This window comes from Acomys russatus, chromosome X (genome assembly GCF_903995435.1).
Source record: "Acomys russatus chromosome X, mAcoRus1.1, whole genome shotgun sequence".
In the NCBI taxonomy this organism is placed as follows: Eukaryota; Metazoa; Chordata; class Mammalia; order Rodentia; family Muridae; genus Acomys; species Acomys russatus.
This window is the reverse complement of record NC_067169.1, coordinates 112301195-112327138: the sequence shown is the minus strand read 5'-3', so window position 1 is coordinate 112327138 and position 25944 is coordinate 112301195. Positions and strand designations below refer to the sequence as shown.

The 25944-nt window shown below is 37.2% G+C and overlaps 2 pseudogenes; both read left to right on the top strand.

Annotated features, from left to right (window-relative positions):
- The first annotated feature begins 7416 nt into the window (after window positions 1–7416).
- LOC127185474 (cerebellar degeneration-related antigen 1-like) lies at window positions 7417–8091 on the top strand (annotated as a pseudogene).
- Window positions 8092–8123: 32 nt separating this feature from the next.
- Window positions 8124–8885, top strand: LOC127185473 (cerebellar degeneration-related antigen 1-like; annotated as a pseudogene).
- Window positions 8886–25944: the final 17059 nt, after the last annotated feature.

Sequence of the window (25944 nt, the reverse complement as noted above, 5' to 3'; positions counted from 1 at the left end):
AATGGTTAAAAATAGTAAATTTTGATAAAATAATGAAACTGAAGAGTTTACATTTATGACAAATTTTACATTTTAAATCAAGGAAACAAAAATAGAAAACTGAGCAAAAATGTATTTGATTTACTTTAGAGCAATATAAAATATTACCTCAGCAAAAATAAAATACATTAATAGTCTATGGGATGTTTACTGATTAAATATAAAGCACATTGAAATTAGCCCTATTATATACTATTGAGATACTTTCTCCATATGTGAAATATCATGAGTAGAAATTAAAGAAATAAAAAAGGATAGAAAACAAAACCCCAGCTGAAACCTACCCATGATAAAATAGCTCTTTTTCTAAAATAATTGAGGGGAATGAGTATGGGACTCAGGTGGCAGAGAGCATAGCTGGTGTGCAGGAAGCCCTGGGCTCTATCTATTCCAGCACTGCATAGAACAAACATGGTGATATACACCTAGAACCCCAACGCCAAGGAATTGGAAGCAGAAGGATCACACAATCAAGGTCATCTTAACTCCAAAGGCATCAATACAATGCTTGGGAGAACAGTTCTTTCATCCCTGAGCAATCCTCTCTCTCTCCAGTGTGTTATGTTATGGTTTAAATATAAAGAGACACTTTCTATAAGCAGCTGTTCATATAGAGTTTTATCTCATAAATGAAATAGAGGCAGACCAAAACTCCACTACCAAGTGAGTTGTAGTCCTGGAATGCTAAAGTGGCCCAGTTAATTACGGTACTTACATTAACTAATTAAAGAGAATAACTATACTTCATCTTGATAATCATTTTCAAAGACACCAGAAAAAAAATTTGATAATATCATATATATATTCCGGATAAAGCAAAAGAATGGAAGGATGTTTACATAACCTGAAAATCAGGGAGAAAAGCCAAATGTTTCATTATTTAAAGTGGGCATGTCTGTGTACATCAGAACTTAAAACACTCAATTGAAGAAATAAAATATTAGAAGTAGAAATAGCTAAATGTGATAAATGTTAAAAATTAGTAGCTTTTCTTTCTTTTTTCTTGGTTTTTTGAGACACGGTTTCCTCTGTGTAGTCATGGCTGTCCTGGACTAGCTTTGTAGACCAGGCTGGCCTTGAAGTCACAGTGATCCGCCTGCCTCTGCCTCCCGAGTGCTGGGGTTAAAGGTGTGCACCACCATGCCCGGCTAAAAATCAGTAGCTTTTCTATTTACTATTGACAATAAAATTTCAAACGCAATTGCAATACTACCAACAACAGTTAGAACATGGACTCTATCCGAATGCACCAAAATAAGCATACACAGAACAGAAGCCACATGCCCAGCACAAAGGAAGAGAAAATTACTTGAGGAGCTGGAGATACTAATTACCCTGACTTGATCATTACAAATTATATACATGTGTACAATTATCATATATACGGTAATGATGTACTATTGTTCATTAAAGTAACAGCTACATATAAAAATAAAGGCCTACAATTGTTTAATGACTACAAAAAATTAAACGAACTGAAAAAGACAATATGTATCTGGATAAAAAATTCACTCCTGTAAGTGTACCAATTTCTGTCATAACTCAGAAGTTTTGAGGCATTTTAAAGGGATTCTTCAATACAAGTTGATGCTAAAATTCATCTAAAAATCACAAATGCACAGAAAAGGGTAAAATTGGGGAAGAGTTGAGAAATGAAGGAAAAGCATGGCTGCCATACTTTAAAATATCAGCTTCCACGAGTAATAGTGTAATCAAATATTATCCACAGAACAGAGGGGAAAAACCTCATCTATATACTTTATGATAGAATTCCAGTTCAAGGTGGAAATAATGACATTTGGGAATCTGCTTATCTTTTCTGAAAAGGAAACTTAACTTTCTATATCTCAAAAAAACACAGACATACAAAAGAAAACAAATTCTAGTGAGTCTAAGACATTACACGGGAAAAATATACAAATATTAGAAGGAAATATAGGACACTAATCTTATAATCCTATGCTACAAAAGCCCACTGAAACATGACATGAAATCAAGAAATTAGAATAGAATGAAATATTTGTCCATTTTATATAATCAAATTTGCCTTTCTGGAAAGTAGCACCACAAATAAATATAGCAAATGACAGCCATTTGTCATTGCACTCTGTACCAAAGAAGAGGAAATCAGCTCTACTATCGAGAGCCCTCTTAAAAATTAAATTTTACAAAGACAAACGATACAACAAAAGAGTAGGATGTGAATAATTGCTAACAAAAGAAAATTTAATAGATATAAGAAAAGGTGGTTAACATTATTAGTTATGGCATAAAAATTATTTCAAGTTATTATTATTTCCATCAAAAAATGTTGAGAGAAACTAAGTAGAATGGTAACAGCCAGCATGCCAAACAGGCAATTCAATTAAAATACTTTAATGTAGAAGTTTTATTTCTTTTTTAAAAAATTTTTTATTATTAATTTATTCTTGTTACATCTCAATGGTTATCCCATCCCTTGTATCCTCCCATTCTCCCCCCCCCCCATTTTCCCATTATTCCCCTCCCCTATGACTGTTCCTGAGGGGGATTACCTCCCCCTGTATATGCTCATAGGGTATCAAGTCTCTTCTCGGTAACCTGCTGTCCTTCCTCTGAGTGCCACCAGGTCTTCCCCTCCAGGGGACATGGTCAAATGTGAGGCACCAGAGTACGCGAGAAATTCATATCCCACTCTCCACTCAACTGTGGAGAATGTTCTGACCATTGGCTAGATCTGGGTAGGGGTTTAAAGTTTACCGCCTGTACTGTCCTTGGCTGTTGCCTTAGTTTGAGCGGGACCTATGCTAGCTTATAAAAAAAATTGTAAAAGTGGATAAGATAGATTCAACACACTCTTCATAGTATTATTTATAAACAGCAAAATGCTATAAGCTTAAATGGAAAGAATGGAATAGGAATACAGTATGTACCATGAAATCTACTATAGCTGTTTACAAAAATGAATTTCAGGCTGGCGGGATGGCTCAGCAGGTAAAGGTTCCTACTGCCAAGTTTGACCATCTGAGCTCAATTTCCACATGGTCTATGGAGAAAACAGACTTCTTTAAGTGTTTTCTTCTGACCTCTCATACACACATGCACACACACTACTAATACTAATATTAATACTAATACTAATAATTGATGCACTACAAAATGATTTTCTATTTATATAATAATCCTATTTTGTGAAACACTCAACAATAGGACATTAATAAAGAAAACATTAAGATGAGTCAAATAATAATAGCTACCTCCATGCAGTGGTGTTAGAAACCAAATGTTTCCAATTTTTACTCTATGTATCACTACCCTTATTAACCATTTACCATAAGCATGTATTTGTGTGTGAGGGTATATATGTTTATGTAAGTATGTGTACATGTGCTTGCAGATACACATGCATGTATACACACTTGCATTTCCAGCATCTTCTATGATTAAGTTCCATGTTACTTTTAAAGACAGGTCTCTTAATGAACTCACAGAACCTGCTAGACTGACTGGCTGGGGAGCCCCAATGATCTGTCTATCTCTACCACCCTCCTTCAAAATTGGGCTTCAGATAGACACTGTCATTTTTATGTAGGTGCTGGGAATCTAAACTCATGGCATTCTGCTTGTGTGGCAGGTATTTTAATGACATCATTTCTTTAAATACAAATAAGTATAAGCACAGCCTGGCCTCCTTTTGGAACTATTTCTGCTAACATTGTAGGATGTATATTTGGGTTCATTTTCCGAACATACATATGCGGTTCCCCATCTAAAAGCTATGAATATTACATATATTTTATATGACTGCTCCTCTTATTGCTAACACCTTGTGAATGTAATACAGTCTCAGTAAATGTTCTTCCATATATAAACTGGCACCACTGGAAAATATCTTACTTAGATTTTTTTTCTTAACCATCTCCAATTTTTGGCACCTAGATTACTTGTAATTTTTTTATGTGATAAAGCACAATGCAACTAACAATGTTTGACTCAGTAACTTCTCATTTTAATTATTTATTTTAAATGTATAAGCAAGTTGTCACATAAGTATATATCGAACTGCAATGTAACATGATACAGTTTGGGTGCTACACAACTCAACTGTACATATGCTTATCACAACTTGTTTTAATAATACTAAAATGTTACAAGGAACTTAATGTCTACTAAAAAGATATAAAATAAATATACAGTAGATTAAAATCATGCCATAAATGCACTGTTTACAACTGTGGAAATTTATAATATATTAAGTGAAAAATAGATTACATAGTGGAATCAGTACATTTTGGAAAAAAAAGATAAATACTGAATATTCTGAAGGAACATACCCTAAAATCTTTATAATTATTTTCTGTGAGAATTTAGATAATTTGAGAATATGTCATTTCACTTTGTTTCTTTATATTTTAAAGTATTGTAATAAAACTTAGTTACATGTACATTTTAAAAGATGAGTAAATAATAAACTTTGTATACAACTTTTAAAACGTTTTTCTTCAACATAAGGTATATTTGCATGATAAGAACATTTGGGTCAAACAGTAAAAAATATAAAGAAAAAACACACATATCCTTCTTACCCTTTGATAATCAGTTCACGTTCTCTAATGGCCATTTGTCTTTGATCATCTATTTAAATAGAGCTGCAGCCATTCTTTATACTATTAAGCTGATTTTTAAACTAGAATTGTAGAATGCACAGACCATAAGTATTTTAATGATAAATATTATATATAACACATTTACTTATTCATTCCTTAAAGCTAGAACCAGTGGTTGAGGAGGTAACTCAGCCAGTAAACTACATGCCTTATAAATATGAGTTATATTTTTACAAGTCTAGATGTAGTGGTGTGACCTTAAAATTCCAGCACTGGGGAGGCTGAGACATATGGACACCTGGGGCCAATTACCCTAGTCTATTTGGAAAACTCTAGGCTAGTGAGAGACCTTGGATCAAAACAAACAAAATTAAGGCAGACAGCTTCTGAAAAACATCATTCAAAGTCGTCTCTGGTTTCCACATGCATACACATGTCCAGGTGTACTCACAAACAGTAATGTGCACATATATACATGAATGCACACATACACACAGTCTAGTGAGTTTTCCTCATTGTTTTATAGCCATTACGTATGAGGAACATCATTATATATGAATTATCTTTTTTTGAGTCCAATGCCTTAACTAAGAACCTGACCATCATGGCAATATAAAACATATCTGCCTTTTTATGAGACAAGATCCTGTTAAGTGAGCCAACCTAGACTTGAACTCTCAATTTGCCTGATTTACTCCATAGAATGCTGAGATTACAGGCATATGCCACCACACCAGCTTGCATTATCCACATTTAAAACAACTTGGATAAAATGCTTCAAACGAAAGTTAAAAAGTACAAGTTTTCTATGTTCCTGATTAAGGCAGAATGAAACAGTGAAGGAAAAAAAGAAGCTCAAACAACACCTTAAAGACATAGCCATTACTTTAATTAGGTAAAACTGATATGAAATCACCCATGTTGTCTAAATCACAAGCTTACTGTAACACCCAAGTATAGGTTCTTCAGTATCAGCATGAATTTTACTACTGAGGATGTGCTCTTCTTTACTTTAAAAACTCTCACAACATCCTATATTTACTTTTTCTACATGCCCTTATCCCAACTGATAATTACTTATCTGTACTTTATATGCAACTTACAAATAATTTGAAGCTCCATTAAAATGCCTGGCACAAATTTGGCGCTCAATAAATATTTATTGAATGAATGGATGGATGAATAAATGAAGTGATAGCATCTTGCCAAGTCTAATTCAAATAGTATTGCTACTTCCGTTGTTGTTGTTACTTTTTACTATCGCAGAGATGACTGTAAATCTTCAGATATTACTTGTCTGACTATAACTTCATTATATGGCTTTCATGTTTTTCATACCAGCCAGAGACTTAAGTAGGAGCATTGCTAGAAGTGCCTGAGGAGAGCTGAGAATTACAGAACCAAAAAAGAGCTCTCTATCTCAGCATCCTGGGATTTAAATTGTAGTTACCATTAGGTGGATACAAGGCAGTGGTCAGGAACCCAGGAAGTCAATGATATTTGCAGTAGCAGGAAGAGCCTGGAGATCAAAAACAAACTAATAGTAAGTGATCTTGATAGTATGGTTGAGACTGGAGAATGGTGAGTGAGAAGATATTAAAGTGGAAGGGGAAGTTAAATTTCCAAGCATTAAAATTCAAAGCATGAAGCTGGGACTGTGATTCTAAATGAAGGTGTCTATGAACTCAGTATTTCACAGTATCCTTCCTGTCAAACTTGGTAACAGGAAATATTCACACCTACTTTCACATACATGAGCAAGGGGATAAAATAGCTTGATGAAGGGAGAATCTGTTAATACAAATAAGGTTCTGACAACGACAGGTGTACAGGATATTTTTCCATATTGTGTGCACAGGATATCTTTTAATATTATACACACAATGTGGGAAACAACAAGCTTTAGTTCCCCTCAGTGTATATTGATTTTCACTGTCAGATACAATAAAGAACAGAGTGGTAGGATCATGGATTCTAGGAATAGACTAGCTGGGTTCAATTCTAGCTCTTTCAAATTAACTAGCTGTGTCCTCTGGACAAGGTATTTCACCCCTATATACCAGTTCCTTCATGTATAAAACAGAGATAATAAGAACTCCTATCTCAATGGGTTGTGACAATTAAATGAGTTGATGCATGTGAGGATCTTAGAACGGTGCCTGGACACAGCAAATGCTATGCATTATTATTATTATTATTATTATTATTATTATTATTATTATTATTATTAATTGTTATTACCACATAAGAACAAATATTAAAAACAGGCAAAATAGACAAATATATACTGTTATTTTTTCCTATATTATAAAGATATAGTGTCTAAGTACAAAATTTGCTCATTGAAAGAAAATTTTACTTGTGCTTAAGCATAGTTGACTATCAAAACTACAATCATAACCAAAACTGTAAAATTACTGTATCAATTTTATAAAGCCTTTTTCTTAACATAATCCTTAACAGTTATAAAAAAATACATTTCTCAATATCAAAAAATTTCAAACAAATACTACTGTTCACCCACAAAACTTAGTCTGTAAGAGGTAATATGCTATTAAATATTTTGAAACTAATTCTATTAAAAGCAGGAATAATTAATTTGAGAGGTTAATCTAAAAATATCTGTACCCTGAAAAGCTTAGATGAAAACAACTTGATTTGAAAATCCCCAAACTAGGAAAATATTGGGGAAAAAATAAACTATGAAACAACTTTCAATACCTGGATACGGCAGACACCGGAAAACCTGAATGTCAGAAAACCGATACACTGGAGACACAGGAAGGCGCAGATGTTGAGCCTGTTGATGGAAGACTGGGTAGTTGTAGGAAGACCTGAAGATGTTGGAAGACAAAAGATACTGGAAGATGTGGAGATGCTGGAAGACAGGCAGATGCTGGAAGCCCTGGAGATGCTGGAAGACCTGGAGGTTAGGAAGACGTGTACTCCTTGGAAGACATTGATTTTGGGGAAGATTGAGATTTTTGGGAAGACATGGATTTGCAGGAAGACATGGATTTTTCCGAAGACATTGATTTTTGGGAAGACGGAGATTTTTGGGAAGACGTAGATTTTCAGGAAGACTTGGATTTTTGGGAAGACGTGGATTTTCAGGAAGACTTGGATTTTTGGGAAGACATGGATTTTCAGGAAGACTTGGATTTTCGGGAAGATGTGGATTTTCAGGAAGACTTGGATTTTCGGGAAGATGTGGATTTTCAGGAAGTCTTGGATTTTTGGGAAGATGTGGATTTTCAGGAAGACTTGGATTTTTGGGAAGACATGGATTTTCAGGAAGACTTGGATTTTTGGGAAGACGTCGATTTTCAGGAAGACTTGGATTTTTGGGAAGACATGGATTTTCAGGAAGACTTGGATTTTTGGGAAGACGTCGATTTTCAGGAAGACTTGGATTTTTGGAAAGACATGGATTTTCAGGAAGCCTTGGATTTTCGGGAAGACGTCGATTTTCAGGAAGACTTGGATTTTTGGAAAGACATGGATTTTCAGGAAGACTTGGATTTTTGGGAAGACGTCGATTTTCAGGAAGACTTGGATTTTCGGGAAGACGTGGATTTTCAGGAAGACCTGGATTTCTGGGAAGACGTGGATTTTCAGGAAGCCTTGGATTTTTGGGAAGACGTCGATTTTCAGGAAGCCTTGGATTTTCGGGAAGACGTGGATTTTCAGGAAGACTTGGATTTTTGGGAAGACGTGGATTTTCAGGAAGACTTGGATTTTCGGGAAGACGTGGATTTTCAGGAAGACCTGGATTTCTGGGAAGACGTGGATTTTCAGGAAGACTTGGATTTTTGGGAGGACGTGGATTTTCAGGAAGACTTTGATTTTTGGGAAGACGTGAATTTTCAGGAAGACTTGGATTATCTGGAAGACATGGATTTCCTGGAAGCCTTGGATTTTTGGGAAGACGTGGATTTTCAGGAAGACTTGGATTTTCGGGAAGACGTGGATTTTCAGGAAGACTTGGATTTTCAGGAAGACGTGGATTTTCAGGAAGACTTGGATTTTTGGGAAGACATGGATTTTCAGGAAGATGTGGATTTTCAGGAAGACTTGGATTTTTGGGAGGACGTGGATTTTCAGGAAGACTTAGATTTTTAGGAAGACATGGATTTTCAGGAAGACATGGATTATCTGGAAGACATGGATTTCCTGGAAGCTATGGATTTGATGGAAGACAAAGATTTTCTGGAAGATGTGGATAGGATGGAAGACCAGGAGATTACTGGAAGACACTGATATTGGGAAGACTTGGATTTTTCTGGAAGACTTGAATTTTTCAGAATACCAGGATTGTTTGGAAGACATGGATATGTGGAAGACTTGGAAAGTTCCAGGAAGACACGAATTTTCTGGAAGACATCGATCTTCTGGAAGACACTAATCTTCAGGAAGACATACGTCTTCAGGAAGACATATCTTGGCTGGAAGACCAGGAGGTTATTGGAAGACATAAATTTCCAGGAAGACATGGATCTGTGGGAAGACCTGGAGTTTGTGGAAGACATAAACTTCAGGAAGACTTGAACTGGTGGAAGACACAAATTACCTGGAAGACCTGAATTTTTTTTTGGAAGACTTGGATTGACTGGAAGACGTAGATTCACTGGAAGACACTGAATTTTCTGGAAGACATGGACTAGCTGAAGACCTGGATATTTTTCTGGAAGACTTGGATTTTGTGGAAGACACCATTTTTTTTCTGGAAGACGTGGATTGCACTGGAAGACATGGATTTTTTAGGAAGACATGGATTCTTCTGGAAGACATGAATTTTCTCTGGAAGACGTGGACTTTCCTGGAAGATGTGGACTTTCCTGGAAGACGTGGATTATTCTGGAAGACTTGGATTTTCCTGGAAGACGTGGATTTTTCTGGAAGACGGAGATTTCATGGGAAGATCTAGATTCTGTGGAAGACTGGATTTACTGGAAGACCTGGAGGATGTTGGAAGACATGTGCTGTCTGGAAGACATGCATTTTCTGGAAGATCAGGATTGTCTGGAAGACCTTGAAATTGTTGGAAGACTTGCAGTTTCTGGAAGACCTGGAGATGTTGGAAGACCTTGATACTAGCGCCACTGGAAACCCTAGATATTGGAAACATCATTAAGCACAAGAGTTTTGAAGACACTGGAAGGCTTGGATTTTGAAGACATTGGTTACTCTGGACATTAAAGACTTTGGGAGTACTGAATGTTGGAGTATTTGATACTAAAAACTATACACTAGAAGTCTTTGGTATTAGAGACATTGCAATCTTACATTTTCAAACCCCTAAAGAATAGTATCTATGGAGAACAAAGGACCTGGACATTTATAAATCACATATTCAAAAACCCTACCAATTGAAACACAATTAAAAAAAAAAACCTTAATATTGCCATAGTCCTGTCAGAAAATGGAATAATTTATAAGAATTAAATTTAAATGATACTGGCAATCGTAGCTATTAAGAGATCTAGATGTTAAAAGATCTAGTTAAGGTTAAGAATAATAGAACACTTGGATATTGGGAAAGGAGAGCTCTTGACGATGTTGAATGACTTGGGTCAGGGAAAAACTGGGCAATAAAAAGACATTACAGTACTTAAAATAATGTAAGAGCCTAGGACCACCATAAGGAAACACCTGCTTCTCTGAAGATAAAGAGAGGGGAGAAGGAGGTAGGGTTGTGAAAGGGATGACTGGGAGGAAATGGGGGGCTGTAATCAGGAGGTAAAGTGAATGAATGAATAAATAAATAAATGGAGTTAAAATAGCAGAATACAGAAAAAAGAAATGCAAGAGCTGGGTGATAGGAAAAGGGCAAGGAAATGTTATATTCTGGGCATGACACAGTCATTGCTATTATGAACTCACAATAGATGAAGCTATCTTTACTGAGCCTGTTCCAAGACTGGGCTTGTCAATTATAGATGAGGACCACGTCCATGGTCACATGGATGGCTCTGGCTAAACTTAGTGAGTCACAAAACAAAAAGTTATGACATGAGAAAGGATTTATAGTGAGGATGAAGATTGACATGGAAAAGGAGATTGGCAAGGATAGGGATGAGAGTAATCATAATAGATTATATATATATATATATATATATATATGTCTAATAACTGATTTTTTAAAAAAGATACTGTGAAAGCAAGATTTAGAAGACATTAATAGATAGGATAATTGAAAAATATAGTACAAGACACTGGAAAAGCTACATTTGGATGCTATGAAATAAATGGACTCTAGAAGTCCTGGAAATAGGAAATACTGCATGATTGGGACTAGAGAAGATGTGAAATTTGTAACTCTGGACTGTGAAAGATAAGGCTTAACTTTAAGTAGTGATAAAACTATTAGAAAACTTAAGACTTTTTATAACTCTAGCATACTGGACAGTTCAGAAAATACAAGCACTAGAGATGATTCAGGCCAGAGACTAGAAAGTAAGGATAGTGTAATATGAGGGAAGTCCAGTCATTGAAGGTATTGTTTGTGGAACCTAGAAGACCTGTTATATATACTGAAAAACAGAAAGGCCCGATCTTAGAAATTAGAAGGCCACATTTAGAAATATAGGTAATATTGAAAGACTTGAAGATTATGGTGTTGATATTACATTCAAAGATAATCAAACCATCACACAGACCTATATGACCCCAGCATCTCTTTTACTAAAACGGAAAAGAAGGACAAGGGTATTTTAAGTGAAAAACAAAATATACTCCTATAGTCTGAGCATGCACAGAGACAGGGAAAATGATTATAATTTGGTAGGGCCACCTCATGAATAAAAAAATATATGTAAAGTTCTGATCTCGCTAACTAAAACTTAAGTAGTAGCCATAGGAGATAGTCTGAAATTCTTTATGACTAATATAAGGCCCAGGAAAACAAAATTGGCACACGTGTTGAACAGAAGATAATTCAAGCAGTCAAAACTAGTAAGGTATACTGGGAAGGACTGATGACTTAAAAATCAAATAGCTGACAAGGAGATGATGGGCAGTCATTGTGGGTCTTCTGACAAGGAAATAAGTAAATCAGAACCTAGGATGATGATAGCCATGCAGAGAGGTTCTAAGTAGCCAAGGCTACTAAGCACATACAGCCAAACATACAGTACCCAATATAATAAATATTTCAAGATAAAACAAAGGTTTTTGATGGAAGGCCACTATAGTAATACTAGTAGGCAGTACGGTAAAATGTAATTGAGCCAATGAAAGATATGTAGCTTGAAAAACTTAGTACTAGAGTCTTATGAATACCCTACTTACTGAATACCACTACTTAAAAATTTCTGAATGCCATGATAAATGTATGAATTACCAAAAAGTTCAGAAGTCAGTTATAAAGACTCTTTCCTGCCTAGTAAGAACACTTTGACTTGCACAGTTCTTTGAAAGGAAACTTAGCATAAAATTTGGTGGTCAAGAATGTATTCTATACCGATTTATTATCACTCCCTATATCAGAGTGCCTTAATTATCTTTAAGATGAATTTAAGCAGCTAGATTATTTTCAGGACAACAGGAACACACTCATATCAAAAAGTTACTACCTCTAATTACCAGGTAAATAAAGATCATACAATAGTAATCACGTTATAAGCACAGTGTAAAAAAATTACTGCAGAAATAAGGGACTTATTTCAGGTGTCCCTTATAAGCAAACAAGGAAAAATATTAAAGATATTAAAATATATTTCTTATTTCTTTAAAAACCATCATGAATATCTTATTTTGAAGGAAATTCAATATTAAAAAATTCCAATATAAAGTATCATGTTCTAATATACATAACTTATTTATATTATAATAATAATAATAGCAATGATTTATTGAGCGCTTACTATGTGCCAGGCACTGAACTAAGCATCTCCTGTAATCTCCATTTGCCATTTAATAATACAGGCATTATTCACCCCATTTTACAGATTAGAAAATAAAGTCCACAACAGTTAACAGGCATGCCCACAGTCACACAGCCAGGGAACTGGCAATAAAATCATTGAAAAGAGGTATAATCCTAAGGCTTAGACTATGTGCTGTCTTATTACACACCCTAAAAGATCAAAGGTTAATTTGCCAGAACTAAGCACCTCTAATCCAAAGAAAGCATCCCTAAGTCATAGCAGAAAAAGAGCAATATCCAAACCCTTACTTGAAATCACTTGAATTTTTCATCCTGATACAAACACAGCATATCACTGCCAAGTAGCCAAGTACCAAATCTGGGTACTTGTCATAGTGGGCTAACTAAGAATGCAAGACAAAATCCACTGTCTCAGATACACTAGGTTTTTACTTAATTTTGACATATATGTTACTCATGCTTAAAATATTCTTTCATAGCTTTGCTTCATTTTATATTTTACCAAAATATATTTTCTATTTACAACATAATATTTTACAATACTGACATCAGTGATCAATGTATTTCATGTCAAAGGCATTGTTCATAGATTGTTAAAAGGTTTGTTTTTGTTTTTGTTTTTTGTTTTTTGTTTTTTGAGACAGGGTTTCTCTGTGTTAGCCTTGGCTGTCCTGGACTCGCTTTGTAGACCAGGCTGGCCGTGAACTCACAGAGATCCACCTGCCTCTGCCTCCCGAGTGCTGGGATTAAAGGTGTGCATGCCATCATGATTTTTACTGACTTTTAGGTGGTGGCAGACACATGACCTAAATGTGTAAATTAAATAGCTTTCTCCATGTTTTCAACTTTAAAAGATATTCAATGAAATGCCACCTTTCTCATCCATTCTATTTCAGGAGCAGAGCTCCCCCCCCCCTTTCCTCATCTTCCTTTTTCTTTTTTTCTTTTTTTCCTTTTTCTCACAGTGATTAAATCTGCCTATCAAGAAGGAAATCTCTATCTGTGTGCTTCTTTATAGTGAGCTCAAGAACTTTCCCAAATTGTTTGATGATGGAAACTATACAAAACCTACTAAAGTAAATGGTAAGGTTGGGGGGGTGTATGGCTCAGTGGGGAGGAATGCTTGCTCTATGACCACAAGAAGCTGAACTTGCATCACTAGAACCCACGGTTAACAAAATATTCCAGACTGTAACCGCAGACTGGAGAGATGAGGTAGAAACAGGAAGGTTGGTGGTGCTGTCAGCACAGCCTTAGGTTCACTGAGAGACCCTGTCTCAGAGGAATAAGCTGGAGAGTGCTAGAGCAGGACACCCAATGTCCCGCTGTGGCCTCCATGTTCACATACCAGTGTTTAAAACCCATACACACCTGTATATGACACACACACACACACACACACACACACACACACCATACAGAAACACATATTCACTCACACAATCAAAAACAGAACTTAAGTAGACAGAAACTTTTTAATTTGGGGAGAATAATCACAATTTAAAGAAGAATAAGGATATCTATTTACTTGACAGTATTATCACTAAATTCTCCTTCTATCTCTTAGCTTATACCAAACTACTACATCTTCCTATAAATTTGACTTACTTTTGAACTAAACCTGACTAAAGTGTTCTAACATAAAGCACACTAAAATCTGTTATTTATCATCACCAGTGATACTTCTGATATTTTAACTGGATGTTGCCTTAAACAAGAATTAGATATATCTCAACATTTTAACTCAAATGATTAGAGTCCTAATCAATTTATTCGATCATCATCCTAATTCTAGTGAGTCCTACACAATTAAAAAATATATTTGTCAAAATTTTACTTTATTATATTGACTTCCGAGTTGATGTGATTCAATTTAAATATTGGTTTCTCTAAGTCTGATCAAATTAAGAAGCCAGGTGGTAATGTCAATGCAGGGGAAAGTTATCAGACAATTTCATTCTTCAAAGGCATATGTAACCACTGATTATACTAGCAAAGATAGCGATTTACATCCAAATACTTATCTGTGGACATGATTAAGAAGAAACTAGTTATTCATGGAAGCATAAAACATTGACCATATAGATGTCTGCACTTATATTTATCAAAACCATATGAATAAATTGTTAAAATGGTAGGAAAGTGTTTTATAAACTTATTTCCCCAAATTCTATTATATAATAGAATATTATATAATATATATTTTATACACACACACATGCACACACACACATACTCATGGAAGGTGTTTTCTCATTAAGAGGTTGACCTTCTGCTTGCTTTTTCTTCTATGTCATTTATACCTAACTTTCTTTTCTGGGAGGGTCTAAAATACATAAAGTTGAAAGCACAGTCACATTTTTGCAATGCTGCAGAGTGAACCCAGGGCTTCTAACTTGCCAAGAAAGGGCTCTACCACTGAGCTATAGCCACAGGCTAAACAACCACAATTTTCAAGTAACATGAATATAATCTAACACTACTCTTTACCCTGGCCTCTGTGTAAAGGCTAAGACACTCCCTGGCTCTACTGTTGGGAACACATTCCAGAAGTTCCTAGTTTTCAGAGCTTCCCTCCCTGACTCCAAAATACAGTCAATGCTAAGAACACCTGTGGGTTAGAGTAAAAAGTGAATGCTTGACCAGAACTGTGACATTACTAGGTCCACAGTGCCTGACAGTGGGCTTCCAACCCACATATGCTTCATCTCATTTACAACTGTGTGAGCAAGGCCTTTTATTAACACTGTGGCTCAAAAGCAACACATCACTTCCCAACACACATGTTGCAGCCCACATTGTCTTTGTTCACTTTAGACTATATTAGTTCTCTTTTTGGCAACTTCATACCGAGATTTCCTCTTCTTCCTTTCTCTCTTCAGGCATTTTCTCATCATTATTCTATGAGATCAGGGTTTTCCTGCTATAATGTTGGCACATTAGCAGTCAGAGCAAAAGATCAAGCAATGCTAGTCAGACTTCCTGTTTGCTCCTAGAAAAATTACCCAACCAAGTTCAAACTACATAGCATGTGAGAAAGTGTGTAAGTAGCTAAAAGACCAGTTAGGTTCATCATTCGCCTATGACAAAATAATGTCTGAGTGTCCTAACCTCTGGCTTTGCTATTTCACCCCATTAAATCTGCATAGGAAATATCATTCAAAAATCACCTTAACAACACTTTACTCAAATAATGAGATTACAAAAGTGACTTAAACACTCAAACTCAAACTAGAAATGAATCCTGCCGTACCTTTTGGGAAAAGGAAGTGTCAGCATTCTTTTTCTAATACTATTCAGCGTCTCAAAACACTAGGGGTGAGGCAAACTTTAGAACAGGAAGGAACTATGGAAATCAACTGTACTAACTCTTCCTCCTTGATTAGGTACCAGCGAAAACCTAGGAATTCATGATAAATGCACTGCCTCTCAGGACCAACCAATACTTAACATATAGAACTGCCACACAACAAATGAACTTGTGCCAAACCAATCCCTCTGGCAAGATATCAAGCTAAATATAACCAGAATTAAAGTACATTTTAAGACGAAGAGGCTAAACCACAGATAGCAGGCCCCTCCCACTTTGCTAGGTTCTAGAGTGTTTGCCAGAAACCCTCACACTGCATATGTCAGAAGAATTAAGGACAATTGGTGCGTTCACAGAAATAAAACACCAAATTGCATCTCAATGATATTTCCTAAACTTCTCATTAGCAGTTGTGAAAGTTGGAGTTTGCTGCAGAGAACTAATCTCAGTCTTCTCCAGTTTCTTCCTCCAGCACATGGATCATCAAGCATATTCTCAGAAGCACCAGAAGGGGATCTGATTCTCAGGCTTCACCCACTGGTGTGGGGCACTGTTTGGAGGAGGGTAGATGGTGTACTTTCCTTCTCCCCTGTCAAGAGTAGAGAGAACATACTTATTGACCTTGGTCAATTACAATTCCGAGGGCTATGTGTTGTCATATAAGCTTCTCTGAAGGTCACCATGTACTCTATTGAAGAGTGTCTTCCTGCCCGATGATTTCATATGCAGAATGCACACCTTAATATTCTTTGAGATTTTGGATGCTAACCTAAGTTGGCTTATTTTTTTTAATCAACATTTGAGCTAACCCTATCTTTAAAAATATTTCTCAAGTATATACTCAGATTGAGAATCAACAGATTAACTCCATCTCTTCAAACCCTCCAAGACCCCAGTTTTGTGACCAGTGGTACATTTTCAATTTCTTTTTTTTTTTAATTTAATTTAATTTAATTTAATTTTTATTTTTTCCTTTTTTATTATTAATTTATTCAAATTACATATCAGTTGTTAGCCCATCCCTTGTATCCTCCCATTCCTTCCCCCTCCCGCTTCCCCCCCTTACTCCCCTCCCCTATGACTGTGACTGAGGGGGACCTCCTCTCCCTGTATATGCTCATAGGGTATCAAGTCTCTTCTTGGTGACCTATTATCCTTCCTCTGAGTGCCACCAGGTGTCCCCGTCCAAGGGACATGGTTAATTTCTAACATGACTGGAAGAAGACACACAGAACCAGTAACCACCTCAGGCTAAAATGTCTGCCAGATTTCACTAGGGGTGGAGATTTTTATTTTTATCATTTATTCGCCTACTATTTATTGTTAGGACAAGTGAAGAAAATTCTCTGAGCTACTTTCACAGAGCTCGGTATAGCACATCATGAACACTATGAGCACTCCAAGGTCCAATGTGGGGGATGGAGGAAAAGGACTGTTCTCAGGGAAATGGAGATAATTTGTACACAAGGATCAGCGTTCGCTACCACTTTTCCAATTGTGGTACTGTCCCATATCAGCTGTACTTTCAAGCCAGTATCATTTTCATGTAAGTATTGACTAACCTCAGTAGAAAACCTACACTCAATATCAGTTCACAATTTCTCAGTTACCCGCAGTGCAGTTAATGTGTGTGGGGCTTTTTTTTTTTTTTTTTTTTTTTGGTTTTTTGCTTGTTTGTTTGTTTTGCTTTGTTTTGTTTTGTTTGAGACATGGTTTCTCTGTGTTACCCTTGGCTGTTCTGGACTCACTTTGTAGACCAAGCTGGCCTTGAACTCACAGCGATTTGCCTGCCTCTGCCTCCCAAGTACTGGGATTAAAGGCATGCACCACTGTGCCTGGCTGCAGTTGATGGTTTTCTTTCATGTGGATATAAAATATTGTCTGGTATTTTCTTTTAAAAGAGCAAGGATGCTGCAATTTTGAAGTGGCCAGGTTGGCACGTACTTATAACAGAGCAGGATCACTTAACCTGTATTGTTCAGGCCAACTGCCAACTCTTACGTCGTGTCCCTTTCAGGGTACTTGGCAACAGTTTCATGACCTGCTTCTGCTGCCTGCTGCTTTTCTTCCTGCAGCCCAGAATGTTTAGGCTTCTCTAACTACCCATTCCTTCCAGTAAGTGATCTAATATTTTACCAAGCTGCAAAGACACATTTGAATTTAGGGTTGCTCATTGACACCCTATGCCAATGGACAGAGGCCTGTTCAACCCCTGTTTTAGAAGTTACAAACACAAATCTACTCCCAGTCTCTCTATTTCAGCATTTTATGTTGTGTATGATCTTTCTAGTGATTCTAGTCTGTACCTCCTTGTAGTGGCCCTTACAGTACTCATTCCTCTTATTTCAAAGATTGGAGATTCAGAAACAACAAACATTGGCACACAGAGTTTTTGCTTTTACCATTATTATACATTTCAAAAATACTAATGTTTGCTCTCAACATATCAGGGCCCAGGGCGGTCTGCTCAAACTATTGCACTAACCAAGGACAATACAAGTAGTAAACATCAAACTCCTACTCTGATCTAGCCAATGGACAGGACATTCTCTACAGTTATGTGGAGAGCGGGGACTGACTTTGACATGAACTCTTGTGCTCCATATTTGACCACCTCCCCTTGGTGGGGAGGCCTGGTGGCACTCAAAGAAAGAATAAACAGTCTACCAAGATGAGACTTGATAGCCTATGACCATATAGTGGGGGAGGAGGTCCCCTTTGGTCATAGACCTAAGGGAGGGGAATAGGGTGAAAGCAGGCGGGGGGGGCGGGAATGGGAGGATACAAGGGATGGTATAACAATTGAGTTGTACCTATTGGCAGTATCATTGGTGTGTCAGTGTGTATGTAAACTCTTAGTACAACATAACACTTGTGTCCTTATGGTGGTCTTGTTGTAAACACACTGACTGTGCTTACAGTCCAGGAAAATACAGAGCACACATCTATATTCTGTACATTGTCTTTGACTTTCTAATTGTTAATTTAACATATGCTCCTTCTACTGAATAAAAATGAGTCTCTCATGAAAAAAAATAATTTTGAATCCATTGGTATAAGATCTTCTAATTCATGACATGCAAATGCTGGTAGTTACTACTTTGGTCCTGGGAACCTGTAAATAAATTTCATTTTATGACTTATTTGATAATATCTTTAAAAATTTACTTGTAATCTGAATAAATTAATAAAATAAAAAACCATTACCTTTCTTGCCCTATTCAGTCTTCATGCGTTTCCATCACCCATCTTTTTGGGATTTTGCTTGGAGGTTATTGTCACTCTAACTTAGACAAATTTACAGTGATTGAAAGTTTCATTGTCAATGAGTAATAAAGGATACTAATTTGTAATATTTAATAACTAAATGATAAAATTAACGAGACGAGTAAGGAGGGCTAAACCATTTTTATATACAACACAAAAGCATGAGCAATGGCTGCAGAGAGAACAGGCAGAAGCACAGAGGGCTGAAGCAAGTAATTCAGATTTAGATATTTTCTTTTGCGCATGCACAATCAGCTAGCAGTCATGACTTGAACTTGCATATTGTTCTAAAGAACACAAAGGTGCAGCTGACAAGGTAAACCAAAATGTCGCATGAGAATGACTTGCAGTTGTGTAGGGACTGCAGAATTCAGGAGTCACGGTCAGGCTACCAGTTTGAGGTGAGAAGCACAAATATCACCATCTAGGAGAAAGTAGACAGAAAAAGAAAAGACATCAGGATGGGGGCAATCTGGATAACTAGATTACTAGGTAATGAGGATGACAGATATTTGGAAGGATAATGCATGACAGACGACTTTGGCAAAGGTTGTAACAACTGCATACTTACTGGCAGTGAATTTACATGCTGCCCAAGGTGACACATTACCAACCTTTGTGATTTGTACCAAACAGATGAATAAGAAAATATTTCACCTTTTCTTTAATTTTTATGTGTTTAATCATCTGTCCATATGCTGAGAACCTCCTGTTACATAGAGCACGGCCTATGAGATGTAGCTGTATTTTTTTCTTTTTTTATTAATTTATTCATATTACATCTCGATTGTTAGCCCTTCCCTTGTTTCCTCCCATTCCTCCCTCCCTCCCACTTCTCCCCTTCTCCCTTCCCCTATGTCTGTTGATTAAGACTTCTTAAATGGCATTGTAACTATTAGAGTAACTGAATTTTAAGTAAAAATACTACCAAATATCTAGGCCCATATGTTTTCAGTGGTGAATTCTATCAAACACCTAAAAACAAAATAGAAATCTTATTTACATTCTTACAAGAAAAAAAGAGGAACTACCAAACTCCTGAGAATAATGTGTATTGCAAACTTTTTAAAAATATATTTTATTCATATTACATCTCAATGGTTATCCCATCCCTTGTATACTCCCATTCCTCCCTCCCTCCCATTTTCCCCTTACTCCCCTCCCCTATGTCTGTGATTGAGGGAGATCTCCTCCCCCTGTATATGCTCTTAGAGTATCAAGTCTCTTCTTGGTAACTTGCTATCCTTCCTCTGAGTGCCGCCAGGCCTCCCCATCCAGGGGACATGGTCAGAAAAGGGGCACCAGAGTTCGTGTGAGAGTCAGATCTCACTCTCCACTCAACGGTGGAGAGTATCCTGTTCATCGGCTAGGTCTTGGTAGGGGTTCGAAGCTTACTGCCTATATTCTCCTTGGCTGGTGCCTTAGTTTGAGGAGGACCCCAGGACCCAGATCTGCCTGTCATAAAGTTCTTCTTGTAGGTTTCCAGGACCCTGTGGGTCCTACTATTTCCCCATTCTCCCATGCTACTCTCACCTAAAGTCTCAATAGGATGTCCTCTCCTCTGACCCACTTTCCTGGTAAGTAAAGTTTTTCATGGGATGTATCCCTTGGACTAGTGTCTTGATATAAACCACAAAACCAAACAACCCAATTGCAAAATGTAGCTGTATTTTTATCCTACCCTAAGTTCAGGTAAATGACCAGAAATCCCTCTTCTGGTATGCTAGCTGAAACTGGTGGTGTCTACGATGACTGCCCAGATGACCACTAGACAACTTTAAAGTTTGTTAATCATCACAAACAATTACTTGGAATGGGAATGCCGTTCAGGTGGAGAAGAGAATGAGTGCCTGTCATTCAGAAAGCCTTGGGATCAATCTCCAGCACTGCATAAAAACCAGGCATGGTGTCTGTAACCTCAGCACTCAAGAGAACAAAGCAGGATTGGAAGTTCAAGGTTATCCTAGGCTATACTACAAGTTCAAGACCATCCTATGCTTTATAAGATCTATGTGCTTGAGAGAAAGAGAGAGAGAGAGAGAGAAAGAGAGAGAGAGAAAGAGAGAGAGAGAGAGAGAGAGAGAGAGAGAGAGAGAGAGAGAGAGAATATATCCTAGGCTATACTGCAAGTTAAATGTCATCCTATGCTTCATGAGATCCAAGTGCTTTCAAAAGAAAGAAAGAAAGAAAGAAAGAAAGAAAGAAAGAAAGAAAGAGAAGAAAAAAGAAAGAGAGAAAGAAAGAAAGGGGGCAAGGATAGAGGAAGGGATAGTGGGAGGGAGGGAGAGATAGATGGAAGGATAAAGGGAGGTATGGAAGGGTGGAGAGGAAGGAAAGAGAGGGGAAGAAAGAATAAAAGAAGGAACAGGATGGCTGTGAGAGAGAGGGAGTGGGATCGAAAGGGGAGGAATCCCAAATGCATGCTAAATGATATCCCCCACCATGTCACGACTAATAACGACAGCTATGATGACGCCTTGAAAGAATCATAAAAGGCATAAAAAGAATTTTAAAGAAATATGTCATCTTCATAACAAATACCCATATTTCTCCCCTTTATATAACCCTATTTCTCTATTTTTGTGTCAGGATTTTTTGTGAACACACATGAAGGCTAGAGGCTGACATCTTTTAAAAAATATATAGTTTATTAATTTATTCATATCACATCTCAGTGGTTATCCCATCCCTTGTATCCTCCCATTCCTCCCTCCCTCCCATTTTCCCCTTACTCCCCTCCCTATGACTGTGATTGAGGGGGACCTCCTCCCCCTGTATATGCTCATAGGGTATCGAGTCTCTTCTTGGTATCCTGCTATCCTTCCTCTGAGTGTCACCATCTTATGTCTCCTTCTACTATGTTCTACCTTATTTTTGAGATAGGATTTCTCACCCTCAATTGCTATTCATTGACCTTGTTTTTGAGACATGATCTTACACTGGCATCATTTTCTATCTATTTTTTGAGCCAGAGTTTTTCAATGAATCTGGGATTCACTGATTTTAGTAGACTTGCCAGCAAGCCCCAGCATTCCTGCCTTTATCTCCTCAGTACTGGTGCTACAGGCACGCATTGCCACACTTACCTTTTAGTTGAGTGCTATGTATCCACACTTAGGTCCTCATCCTGTACCTCCTACTCTAGCCTCAGACATCTCACTTAGTGGATGTTCTCCTCTGAACTCGCTTGGGAGGATGCCTATCGTCTTACAGTCAAGGCAGCCAGAATGGGGAACTAAGACAACCACAAGTTCACCCTTCAGTTTCTCAAGGAGCTAGCAGAACTTAAGGAAAGAAGCATTTCCAAATGAATGGTTATTACACAAGTTGGTGGCTTAACTATTTCTTCTTTGCCAGTCTACACTCCCAAGTCTCATCAACTGGTAACAATATCGCATTCTCAGATCTCTATCTTTTGATGAAAGTGTTATTAAATGTTAAGAAATAATAGTAATGGCTTGGGGAAAACTGGAGGCATCTGGACAAGAGTTGGAAGTTTGACATCATTAACCACTGCTCACTCTGTTTGGTATGGGAGTGAAAGTGTGGTAACATAGGCTAATAGTTGCAGAAGAATACTGAAAAATATGTACATATTATCAATAATTTAGTTCACAATAAACTCTTCATTATGAAATTCAAGTGGTTAGTAGGTTAGTTGCTATTCACTGCCCTATTCCATTTCCTTGTAGCTTTGAACATTCTCATTAAAATGGGTGTATAAAATAACAATTTCACGTTTCTTGGCTGTTTTTTTGGCAATACTACGTATCAGTGGTTTATCAGGTTCAATGCAAAATGAAACATTATAACTGAAAAACTAATGGTTGGAGGAAAATCACTATGAAATCTTCACTCAATAATGAGATGGCTTAAAGGAGTTAGAAGGCTAAAGAGATCAGTAGCCTGACCTGAATAGTCTAGCTCAATAACAGAATGCTCACTCATTTAGATTATATAAGAACCTGGGTTTATCCCCAACACTACACACACACACACACACACACACACACACACACACACACACAATCAAAGGTAAAAGACTCAATGCACAAGCCTTAACCCAAAACCAGATTATTTGAATATGGGAAGAGTTCAGCTTTATAACACGAATAACAACTATTTCATACACCGTACAGCAGAGACTTATAAGAGAACATAAGCAGGGTATGCCCAAAACATTATTTTTACATGTTAAACTATATCACTGGATAAGATTCCATTCAACCAGTTTTCAAATGATAGAATATACTTTTATACATCGAAAAGACCCACTTCGCATTGGTGTTTCATCTCTGTCTTTGCAAAGAAAATGTCAGTATTGTAAGATGCTCGAGCTGTCAGTATGAAGACTAAGTGCTTTGAAATAAAGTTCACATGTTACTGTATTTCTGTACTAAAAGCTCCACTACAAAGAGCCTCAAAGTTTGTTACGATGCTGAGAAATAATGGCGTAATCAAGTACACTTGTTCTCAAGGCATTTTCCCCATGCACATTTAAATCTACAAGGCTGAAAGCTTAAAGCCATTCTTTGTAAGAATAGGAATCCTGGCACACTAAGGAAGGAGAAATCTTGACTGGTTGTTTTCCTCTGCCAGGAGTTAGATCTAAGAAGGGCAAGAGAATAACAGATTGGTTTTTTTCCTTCTTTCTCTAGATACTTCAAGAAAGAACAAGAGCTACTTTTTAAATGCCACACCCTGTGAGGAAGATTTGCATGGACAAAGAGAACCAAGTTAATTGCGGCCACTGTACTGAAAGGACATTGGCTATTAAGGGATTTGCCTTTTTATAACTACTCAGTTCTCACTTCCCTTTTAAAAATCTTAAAACTCTATAAACATTTAATTCATGGATTTAAACACTATGGGCCCTCACAAGGGTGCCTGCGCAAACTGATGCACCAGTCAAGGACCATGCATGCAGAGGATCAAGAGCCCCTGTTCAGATGTAGCCTATGGTCTGCCAATCCTCCGAGTGGCAGGAGGGGAGGGGACTGCTGCTGAACTTCTGATATGCACTCTGATGCCCATGATTTTGTCACTGCCCCTTGCCCAGACAGCCTAGTGGGCACTCAGTGGAAGGGGATACAGGCTACCCTGATGAGACTTAAGAGGCTGTTTCCAGAGGTCTAGGGGAAGGGAATAGGCAGAAGAGGAAGAGAGGGTGGAAATGGGAAGATAAGAGGGAGGGAATAACAGTTGGGAGGTAATGTGAATAAATAAAATATAAATTTACAACATCCGGGTGGAGGAGGGGGTTGCTACAGAGACTGATGCACCGACCAAGGACCATGCATTGTGAGGACCTAGACAATCAGCTCAGATGTAGTAGATAGGCATCACAGTCTCCTTGTGGGTCCCACAATATGGGGAGTAGGGACTACTTCTGACATGGACTCTGGCCCCCAATCTTGATCACTTCCTCGTGGCTTGTGGCCTTAACAGACAACAGAGGAAGAGGACACAGGTAGTACAGATGAGACTTGATGGGATGAGATCAGATATTAGGGGAGGAGGGATCCCCTTTCTGAGGACTAGGGGAGGGAGGGAGAGTGGATGAGGGAGGGAGGGGGCTACAATCAGGATGTAAAGAATTTAAAGTGCAGAACAAGCAGGAAACTTATATTGCTAATCTTAGTACATGGGAACAGCTCTGAGACTGGCTGAGACATGAATGTCTAGGCATAGACAATGCTTCTTGTTGGCTACAGAACCCCTGTGACTTATTATTAGACGCCATTCTTCATATGACATGAATGAAGATTTACAGATATCTTTCTTCTGCTCATACAAAGAGCAGAGAATTATCCTTAATTGTTCTGTGCACCCTGCACACCGTATATATTTATAATTTTAGGACTGTATAATACTTATGAGAAATTACATGTTTTCAGAACAAAAGAACCAGACACTGAAGCTGCATCACACCTGACAGGATACATTCCTCTCAGGATGCTAGACACTGACATTCTGCATCCTTCATGTTCCAGCACCAAGTGCTTCAGTTGCTGTTCCTCATCAGAACAAGACAGCTCCCAGGACACTTTCAAAGAAAGCTTCTGATCCCAATTGGTCCAGCATTTCAGATTGTCCCACACAGGACTCTAATTAAGCCTCCAATTTCTCAATATTTAGAAACTGGACCACAAATGCTATTCCTAGCTTGTTTAACCGTTTCCCCAATTTTATTTAGGCCCTTACAAAGATATTATTCAGCCACAAGAAATCTTAAGAGAATGATGCCCCATTTCATTTAAGAAGGGGTTGGGTAGGTTTTTGGTTGCTTTCTTGAGAGTTGGTTATTCAGAGAGAAAACAAGGTTGGACTCGGGGCTGCCTCTCTTTTCCTTCATCTTTCTTTCTTAGGTTTAGAGATAGGAGTTAAAAAGAAAGAAGCGGGGTATAGAAATATATAGTGATGATAGGATAGAAAGTAGATTATTGAGTCTACTCTTCAACTTAAGGCATTAATCGTTGCTCACAATGTTATTTTTAATTCATTGGTATAGAATTTTGTATATAGATGCAAAATAAGGTTACTTTTAGATACATTGGTATAGAATTCAAATTTAAGACGATTCTTTACTCTCTCTCTCTCTCTCTCTCTCTCTCTCTCTCTCTCTCTATATATATATATATATATATATATATATATATATATATATATATATATATATGGTATTGTACCCATAAAATTCAAGTAGAATACAAGGTTTATCGCCAATACTTTAAAAGTGCTATTGCAGGCTGTTTAGGTTAGTAAATTATACAAGTTAATTGTTAGTTGATCAAATCATGGTCATATCAATTACTAGTCTATTTTTATCACAAGAATATACATCCTAGGTGTAA